Source organism: Cavia porcellus, unplaced genomic scaffold (assembly GCF_034190915.1).
Source record: "Cavia porcellus strain 051 isolate PalLab524CR breed Dunkin Hartley unplaced genomic scaffold, mCavPor4.1 scaffold_13, whole genome shotgun sequence".
NCBI lineage: Eukaryota > Metazoa > Chordata > Mammalia > Rodentia > Caviidae > Cavia > Cavia porcellus.
The window spans coordinates 16,432,992-16,443,772 of record NW_026947496.1 but is presented as its reverse complement, the minus strand read 5'-3'; the positions used below and the strand labels follow the sequence as shown (position 1 = coordinate 16,443,772).

The 10,781-nt window shown below is 38.4% G+C and overlaps 1 non-coding gene across 1 annotated transcript; it reads right to left on the bottom strand.

The window, feature by feature from the left end:
• Positions 1-1,201: 1,201 nt before the first annotated feature.
• On the bottom strand, positions 1,202-1,327 carry LOC134478591 (U6atac minor spliceosomal RNA). The gene has a single exon (XR_010051342.1). It is a non-coding gene; the product is annotated as a U6atac minor spliceosomal RNA (small nuclear RNA).
• Positions 1,328-10,781: the final 9,454 nt, after the last annotated feature.

Below are 10,781 nucleotides of genomic sequence, written 5' to 3'. Positions count from 1 at the left end.
CTCTGCCATGTGGGATGACTATGGACTGAAATGTCTACAAACTGTGAGCCAAAATAAATATTTCCTCTTTTAACTTGTGAGTGTTGGGTATTTTGTTCCAGCAATGGAAAAGTAACTAAGATACTCTGAAAGTTTCATTACTACTAGGAAAGCGCCCTCCAATTTTGACGCTTCCAAGAGGGGGTGATACAGTAGGTCCAGAAAAAGGAGATTAAGAATAAGAAACGTGTCCTTTCTTGTTTGCTTACCACTGCTATCAGAATTGCCCAACTCACTTTCTCATCTTGACAGAGACGGGTAAGAAGAAGCAGCTAATTCCACTTTGTAGTTTTCTAAAATTCTCATCCCTTCAGCAACACCAGCAGGTTGGTGCCCTTTCTTCTTGGGGGTACAGGACCTAGATAAGTGAAACCTTTCTGCCTCTTTCAATGACCATAACTACAGCTAAAGGATGCTTCTTCTTAGGGGTAAAAGGTTTAGATTTATGGGGGGACCTTTCTCCAAGCTTGTATACTTTAATAACTCTCCCCTTATCTCTTCACTCCTCCAATCTTGGGAGAAGTGACTGTTCCAGAATTTGATACTTTTAGGCTTCTGTTTTATTCTCTAGGTAATAATTATTTCTACCGATTGCCTCTGTTAAAAGAATGTAACTGTTTTCTATCTCCAAACTGGACACAGTCTTATACAAAAATTTATAGCAGAAATGATTCCAGAAGCCAGTGTGTTCAATTCCATTAAAGGTGGATTTTTAAGATTGCTTTGACAGGGGCTGGGGATTTAGCTCAGCGGCATAAGCACCTGCCTTGCAAGCAGGCGGTCGTGAGTTTGGTCCCTGGTACCAATAAAAAGTTAAAAAAAAAAAAAAAGATTGCTTTGACAGTCTCATAGTCAAGAGGAAAGTACTAACTTAGTACCTTGCCAATGGTGAGTAGAATCTATTAACCTGTAGCAGGCATTAGTATCACAACTGATTAGATTATTACTTGTGGTTAATTTTAAAACGCTTACCAAAGCAAGAACATTGTGAGAACCAAGTGGCTGGGGCCTTCGACTCTTTTTTTTTTTTTTTTTTTTTTTTTTTTTTTTTTTTTTTTTTTTTTTTTGGTCTTTTTCGTTTTTACCGGTACCAGGGATCGAACTCATGACTGCCTGCTTGCAAGGCAGGCGCTTATGCCACTGAGCTAAATCCCCAGCCCCTAAAAAACAGTGGTTAGATGCCACGAAGTAGGTGGCAATGCCTTAACCGTATGCGTGTTGTTAGGCCCAAGGGCCTCTTCCATCCTTGTCAAGGGGAGTGCTAACCTTCTCTCCTTTCATACAACACTCGACTCTTATGTCAGTAATGCTGACTCCATGGACTGGAGTGTGGGGGAGCAGTTCAGAAAGAACCTACGCACTCACAGAAGACCCTCTCATCTCAGCTCAAATCATGGATAACAGGAAGCGTTCAGATCAATCAATAAAAGAGACATTTATTTTTGTTTTCTTGTTTTCTTGCTGAAATTGAGTATGAAGATTGTAGGAATATAAATGAAGTTGATTTAAGGTTTTCAAGTTTCACAAGTGTTATGGTTTGTGTTTAAATGTCCCCTCAAAGCCTCATGTGGTCATGGAGGGCAGGCCTTTCAAAGGCAGCTGAGTCAAGCATTTGTGATTGGTTTGGTGTCTAGTGTTGGAATTGGTGGTGTGAGTGCTGCACCCACCCGGGGTCAGGTGGTCAGCATGAAATATAAGGGAGGGAAGCAGGTGTGCTTTTCTCTTATGCTGTTGCATTCTTCCCACTTGCGGCTGCCATGAATGGCTGCCCCTCAGCCACACCACCCTGTCTTGAACCAGCTGATTATGGACTGAAACCACCAAAAACTGTAAGCTAAATAAACAGTTCCTTCCTTCATTTTGGTATTTTGTCTCAGCAACAAGAGAAAAGCACCCAGACAACAAGTAAACTTAGAGTATCATTTGGGAAAGATCAGGAAATTTAGACTCAGAATAGAGACATCTAGGTGGACTTTGATGAAGCGCAGATGCCTAAATTCCTGAGTTTTTGTCTCTCGAGACAGAGAAAAGCCTTTCCCTCATATTTCCAGAGACTGTCCTTCTTTTCTTAGATGAACTTTAGTAATAGTCCAGATTCCTGACAAAGAAACACCTCTTTATCATTTCAGATGTTTCTTTTGTTATTACTGCCATAATTAAGAACAGATTTCACCAAACTCACTTTTGTAAAAGAACAATATCTGACCTTAATAGCATCAACACTAATGGTAATATTGTTCTAATTTATAATGCCAAAAACCTGAGAACTATGCATAGGCATGACCTCTAAAGGCATTAAACTAAAGAGAAGACAATACAAGAGATTTCAATTATGCTGGCTTGCTGATGTCAGTACACTTACAGAATCTGGATTTAACATTTTATCTCATGCAGCTAGATGCGCCTCCAACAGTTCGCTCGGTTGCTACATAGACTTAACCATGGCTGATGTTAATGAAATTGAGATGACTAAATTTCTCCGGCAAAATGTAAGGAGTCCAAGGCTTAATCATGCGTGAATGTTGACACATATTTAAATGTGACAGCTGAACACCCTGCTCCCACACTCCACATCCACAAGGCGGCCCAAAGACACTTTCTCCACAAAGGCACTGAGAAACTGACAGACAGCAGAGGTATCAGCTGTGGCTTTCCTCTCTGTGTGGATCTACTACCAAGATTTCACTAGGAAAAGGAAATCTTAGCGGAGCAGCGGCTGTGTGATAATGTTTACTACCAAGACAAGATGAAACACATTTACAGAAAAGCACAGCAGAGACTTAGTGGCTATGAGAAAGTTGTAGAAAGTTGCTAACTTACAGTGATCTTTGGTGATCACAGTGGCTGTGAGAAAAGTAAACTTACAGTGATCTTTGAAAATCACAGTGTCCCTATGGATGAAATAGATTTGCCACCTATGAAAACACTACATAGTCTTATTAAACTTTTCCTATAAAGGTCGAGAGAGCAAATATTTTGAACTGTGTAGGCCAGGAGATAAAACTGAAGATATTATAGAGGTAATTATACAACAAAAGATAAATCAAATTTTCATAAAATTTTTCCTAATGAAATTCAAACTATAATACTAATAATTCAGTACATGGTCCAATTCATACCTATTAAAGATATGAATGGAAGGGTGTTTTCTATCATCAAAATTTGATAATTTGCTGGCTAATACTAATTTTTAAAACTATGTTTTTGCAAAGATAGGTTTTGTCAAATGTTAACATTGGTTCAGCAACATATTTTTTTTAGCATATTCATTGCTTAGAAAAATTATGTATTCTATTAGATTCTCCTTTTATATAGTCATGTGTGCCTCAACCATGAGGACATATTCTGAGATGTGCAATTGGGAAGTTTTTTTGTTGTGTGATCATCACAGAATGCATTTACACAAACCTAGATGGTTAGCGTCAACCACTGACATAACCTCTTGAGGCAATCAGGAGGTGCAAGAAACAAAAAATGCATGAAGTTGCTACCAGTATGACTATATTGTGGCAAACTATTTTCGAGAGTAGGAGTGTGCTACGGTTTGAGTTTAGATCCCCCCCAAAAAGCCTCATGTGGTCATAAGTGGGGCTTTCTCAGACATAACTGAATCTACAGTGTGTGATGCTGGGAATAAAGATGTGTGATTACTAAATTAGTACACTGACTGGTTTGGTACTGCCATAATCCTGGTAGCCTGGTTACAATATAAGGGACAGAAAGAGGCTTGTTTTCTCCCTTTCTTGCTTGCTTTTTCTGTCTCCTGCTTTCTATGAACAGATTCTCCTCTATAATTCACCTCTGCAAAATCATCCTGCCTTGCAGCAAACTGGATAAGGACTGAAACCTCTACAAACTGCATGCTAAATAACCTTTCCTCCTTTAACTTGTGGGTGTTGAGTATTTTGTCACAAGAATGAGAAGAGTAAAAGTATACACTAAAATAAATGATAAAAACTATAACTTACCAGAAATAAAAATCAGTAGAGTATTAGTTTATTACATATTGTTCAGTATTTTGTGTGCTATGTTTTTATCTGACTAGAAGCAGAGTAGGTTGGTGTACACAAGCATTGCCACAAATAAATGAGATACATTGAGCTATGACCTCACAATGGCTACCATTCTATCAATAGATGATAGAAATTTTTCAGTTCTACTACAAAGTTACAGGACCAACACTGGATATACAGACTTCACTGGCCGAGATGTAAGTGTGGGGTGTATGACTATGCTTGCCTTTTAACAGTTCCTTACTTTATAAATTAATTGCTTTCAATGCAAAGTTGGTAGAAGTACCCCCAAGTACACAATTAAATACCGTCTCCTTTGTACTTACATTTAGTCCTGAAAAAGATATTGCAACTGTTTGAGCGTGAGACGTGTCCACTACAAATCTATGTGGTAATGGAGATCTCACTTTGCATTTTGGCTATCGACAGTTCAGAGAGTGCATAAAGCAGCTTGACAATGATTGCAGTTCAAACATCGGCCATCAAAGTAATTTTACTGTAGTTAATGTTCATGTATGTAAGTGCCATTTGCCTTATATTTTTAAGTCGAACTCATTAATAGAAACTATTAAGTCTTCAGCAAAGGCTAATTTCTGTATCCATTCAATATTGACAGTAATGATTTAATGTAGCTTTTTGCCGTCAAAAACATTCTCAGTGCTCAGCTCACCAACCACTGTTAAACATGCAATAAGAAAACGTGTAATATTTAATCTCAATTTCTAACAAAACTGCATAAAATGGACCATCGTTAACTGCAATAGTAAACAAAGTGCCCCACTGACTCTGCTGGTTTGATAACATGACAGATTAGCATTTTCTCCACTGTGTATGTAGGATGGCTCAAACAAGTAAATGCAAATTTTAACATTTTTACATTCCCACAAGCTTTGTAAATTTGTCTAACTTTTTTCGGTTCTGTATGGTTTTACTATTCTCAGCTGCAACACATATTATAGCAGATTCCACTTCGCATTACATTGAATTAGTGTTTTACCCACTTCCTAGAGCATAAACTGACCTGTATCAGTTGTGCAAACTGTAGATAAAGGCTGATTCTTTAGTCACTCAAAGTGCTCAAGCATTAACCCCTTGAATAACCAACTGAGCAGCATCAAACACATCTATCACCTCATCGAGAGCCCCAAACCCACTCCAAATGATATGCCTTTTTAATTGACTGTTCCTGTTGCTCTTAAGTATTCTGAACTCTCCAACCAACTTCTCTTGCTGGCATACTGATAATCTTAAACTTATTTTCTCAGGAAACATTTCTTTGGCTGCTCAGAGCAAGCATGATTTAATTAATTCACCATCAGTAAATGGCTTTTTTTGCTTTCTTGGATAACAAATGAGCTGCGTGGAAACTATAGTATCATTGCATTATGGACACAATGTTTTGCTATTTCGTTGAATAACAAAGTAATCCACCCTTCACCATGCTTTAAAAGCAGAGATGCAAAGTCCACTTTTCTCATATTTTTCTGGGCATGACATGAGAGTATGAACTGGAAATGAAAAATATTTCAAAATATAGTGACATACAATGAAATTCAAAATGTTTTCAAGTTTTAGCACCATCATTGTAATCTGTAGTGAGCTCAGCATCACCTTATAAGTGAGAAAAGCACCAAACGTGATCTCTGTTATCCACTTATCTTCACCATGGTTGCATGAAATCACTCGTAAATAAATGAGGGTGTCTGTCATCCAAAGAAACTTAATTGCCATCACCTACAAATTTTAAATTTATTGATAAATACTGTTTTCTTTTTAATTTCTTCCAGCCACTTAAAGACGCAAAAGACATTCTTAGTTAACAAGCCATACAAATATGGTGACACACCAGATACAACATGACCAGGGCCATGATGTGTTCAACTTCCCATCAATATAATAAAACTCCGGGTCTGAGAGTTTGCTTGCCTGTAATGTAAATCTTGAAGTTTCTAGACCCACACTATTTCAGGGAGAAAACCAGTTCCCCTGGAAGGATGAACCTGCAGTGTAGTACATACTGTAAATATCCCCACTTCCTCTCCAGAGGGGTCTTTAGCCATTTACTAGAGCGACTTTCCAGAAGGAGCAGGTAATAGCTGGATGTTTCAAAATTTAATTGAAAGCAACATGTAGAAAATGAAGACCCTAGTTGGGGAAAATATTAGGCAACTTTCAGGAGTTGTTATAGTGCTAAACTTTAAAGACTCTTCCTCTTCCCACACAACAGTGAAAAGCCCACGATAGAGCTGAGCTCCCCGGTTACTTCTCTCCTTGCTTCTTCCCTTGGCTGCTGGCAGTACTCACAGCAGACTCTGCCTGCATGCTGGTGTCATCCATCGCTCTCCTCTCGGTTTCCAGCAGCCAGGAGATCACAGCACTGTCCACTTATAGGGCAATCGCTAAAACAGCAACTGAAGTGAGACAACACAAGCAACCAAGAAATAGATATTTGCGCTCATATGCTTAAAAATAACCAAACTGAAATGATGTCATAGGAAAAAATCCAGGTAAAACAACATTTTCCCTGGTAGAAAGTTGCCAAGGGGCATTTTTCTTGAATGCACTTCCACATTCTATAGAAATGTTTATAGGTAAAAATAATCTCCTGCATTTCTGAACCCTTCTTCCCTCCTCTAAACCCACCAAGGAATTAGAATTTTTTCATTTAGTGATAGGTATTATCTTTTCCATTTTCCAGAGCCCTACACTGAAATGCCAGCAATTTAAAGTGATTTCTTGTCATCTTCAACTCAACCAAAAGTGTAAAGCTTCATTAATTTCTTGAAGATGTTGTGCAACTGATATCAAGACAAAAGGATAAAGAAAGGAGGAAAAAAAGAAAGAAATAGCTACCATAGCCAACTGGTGACCAAACTTCGGAATGCAGATCAGTGGCCTGGTTGTTGCTTCCACAGTTGTGTGCAAAATCTATCCCAGGAGTTTTATAAATGACTTGAATAATGGTGCTGGTAATGTATCAAGGCAACGGTCAAAGCCATGAGGATAAAATGCTGGTTAAAATCCTTCTATGGACAAATCAGAGTCCAAAAAGACCCAACAAGCACACCAAAGAGATTCCCAAGGATGCCTTGGTATAATGTGTAAGATGAGGGAATCCTGGCACATGTGATAAGAACCAGGCCTTTCTGTTGTCTGAAGACTTGGTGTGAGCTGTTTATGTGATGTTTGTATCCCCACCATGTGTGCATGTCAGGGAGCTTTCCGGTACATCCTACTACAGTGTTTATCTCACCAAGTTGCAGCTGCCTGTCTTCCTTCCCTTACTGTAAGCTCCTTGAGGGCAGAGGCTGTCTTTGCCCTTTCCTTCTTTTATTTTTTTAACTCATGAGTCTAGCATAATATACAACCCATTGTGAGAACATAATGCCAGCTATCAACGTGGACTACAGATTTTAACTACATGACTCACAACTGCTTATAATAAAGCAAAATAGAAAATTTGGTTTATTATAAGTAAATATTTGAAGATTTCAGTAGTATCCTTAATGTATTAAAGATGGAGTTATATGACACAATATAGTAACTAAAGGTGAATGATCTGGAATTCAATGCCTAAGCTCAAAATTTGCCTTTTCCACTTACGATCTCAATAATCTTGACCAATTTCCTTAGGTCTTCCCATATCTCTCTTTTCTTATCTATAAAATGAAGATGTAATGAGCACCTACTTCATAAAGCTACAGTGAGAATTAAATGAGGTAGCACATATAAAATACCTAGAACAGACCTCGTACAATGTAAGCACTCAATGTACTTTAATTACACTATTTTAATAGTAAGTTGATGATAATGAGAGCGATAATGTGAACTCAATAATCAGTTACGGGACACCGATTGTTGGAAGATAGTCTTTGCAACATACAAAACAAAAGGATTGACATATAGAATATGACCCAGCCCAAGGGTCAATCCATGGGGTAACCACCTGGAGGAGGAACGGGGATTAACAAGACAGGGCAAGAGACAAAGAGAGACAGAGACAAGTTGAGGAAGTCCAATCAAGTCTCGTTTATTGAGAAAGTGATTGCAGCTTTTATAGGGCAAGGGCAGGCCGGTGGGACAGGAAGAGGCTACAGGGTGATTTCTGATGGGTCATCATCACGTCCATGTACGTGACATGAGCAGGAGAGGATGATGGTTGATGTAGGCGCACTATGTGCCCATATAAGGGAGAGGTGGGGAGACAGCAGCAGGGCGGTCACGCGACTCCCTACAAGAATATATAAGTAATAATTGTAAGGTAAATAAAACTAAAAATGAGGGAAGATTTCACTTCAGTAGAAACTCAGCCAACAAACAAATAAGCCCATACTGATTAAAACTTTAGAAGATATAAAGTAAAATCGATGAGATAATATTCTTCCCTGTCAAAGCAATGAAAATGTGAAGTCTGTTGATGACAAATGCTGGCTGGGACCTGGATGATGGGGAAGGCGCACAGGCTCTGGACATAAATCAGCAGGCAGGAAAGCTGAAAAGTGCTGACGTCCAGGCAGCCGGATGCTGTCAAAGCAGGGGGACCCACGGGGCTTACTGGCATGGAGGCCCTGCTCACCAAACCCCTCATCCATTTAACCCCAAAAGAAGAAGTCTTCTTCAGTGCTTGCTTAGGGCATGCAAAGCCTTCAGGTTTCTGGTCCTTGCTGTGGTGCACAGATTTTTGTTAAGAGTGAAACCTTATATAACAGGACGTTCACTTACATGACTGAGAGGGGTATAAGCAATGGTACTTTACCATCAGAAATTCCTATCCTGGCCAGGCTTGATGGCATAGGTCTGTAATTCCAGCTACTTGAGAGCTGACACAGGAGGATCACAAGTTCAAGGCCAGCCTGGATGATTTAGCAAGACCTTGTCTTCTCAGAATAAAGAGGGCTGGGAGTGTAACTCAGTGGCAGAGTTCCTTTGGGTTCAATCCCTAGTACCAGAAGAAAAATATTTGCAGCTATCTCAGTGGCATGTTGTGGGGGTGTGAGGAGAGGTTAGGGGGTGGGTCATGAGATCAAATTGCAAGTGAAATATTTTAAAACTCCATGGATTTTTAACACTATCTAAGCAATGTCTCCTAGCTGCTCTCGGTATTTATACCTAGGATGTATGGGTAGTTAGAAAAAAAATGGCATTAAGATGTCCAAAGGATATGAGTGACTGATTTGTTTATACATATTTGGAATATTTTTGAAACTACCAAATTTTCCAAAGTGAATTACATAAAATTCACACATCTTTTCATAATTGCCTTCTGACTCAGTGTGCACTCTCTGATAAAGCAGTTAAAGCGCACATTATAAAAACCTGTCCTTAAACATGTATTCTAATTGAAATTATCATTGAATTTTATTTATAAAAAGCTACTGTTTTCCAATCTTATGAACAAAAACACAAATAAAATTACATGGTTAGATTCAGGCTGGTTGGCTTTAGCATTAAGTGGGTTTCTTTTCTTTTAAGTACTAGGAAAAGTTTTATCCTGAGTGTAGAAGTTGTGACACTATTTATGATATTTATGCTTGATCCTAAAATAATACCCAAAGCAGAACACAAAAGATCAATGTATATAGTCAGTTACCACAATACACATTTATTGCAGAAATATCATTTTATTATATATCTCACTTCAAACATAATTCAGCTAATAAGATCTTTTATAAATTAGATAATGAAAACAGCACCATGATTCACTTTCTTGTTTTTATGATGAATTAAAAAGTGAATAAATTAATTCCATTATATTGACATCATTTAAATCTCTTTACAGTATGCATTCTGAAATTTTTTTCACAGTTTCAGTAATGTTTAATATTTATTAAATATTAAATGCAAATTAAATTCAAAAAATACTTGATGACATTTCTTAATATTATATTAACATATTTATTAGAATGAAAAATGAAGTCAAACTATTTTTGTCCAGAAAAAAATTTCATTTTGCTGACAACATTGACAAAATGTACTGCTTTGGGAACGTATGTTAATAAACTAAATGAAATAAATCTGCAGCTTCAGATTTTAAAGAAAATATATATCACAACCATGCAATGGGATGAAAAATGTTAACAATAAGAAAATCAATATCTCCTCTTCCCAGCAGCGACACTGGCTGCCTATGACCTGCAGCACATCCTAGGGTTGGCCCAGGGTTCACCACATCATCCCATCTCAGGGCTTGAGTCTTTGTTTCTCAGTGTAGAGGATTTGCTCTCCTGCTGGTGCTCAGGCCTGATGTAAGGAGTTAATGGAGGCATTCCAAATTTCTCCGTCCTGCTGTGAGTCTGTTTTGAGGTGTCTGCTGCTAAATGCTCAGGCGGTGGGGTTGGCTTCAATTGTCTACCGTAGTGCTCACGTTTGCTTTGGTTTGTTTCCTTCTGCATCTCACTTTCTCACTGCCTCAATTGTACCTTGTGGGATCACCTCCAGAAAATTTCTTAAACCCAAGAATTCATCTTTAATTCTACCCTCAGGGGCAGCAAATTAAGACACCAATCTGTTCCAAACGAAATGGCTTTTGGTAAAGGAGCAACAGGTATGGTTCAGAGCCAGCCGGTAACTCTTAGCAGACCTTGTTGGTGCACCTCACGATGTCGAGCCCGAGTAATTCATTGAATCAGGTGGTAGTGCTTTGGCACGTCAGGTAAATCTCAACACTTTCACACCCTTGAAGAAGGACTTAGAATTTTTAGCATAGGCAGCAATAAAAATATTGTTGAC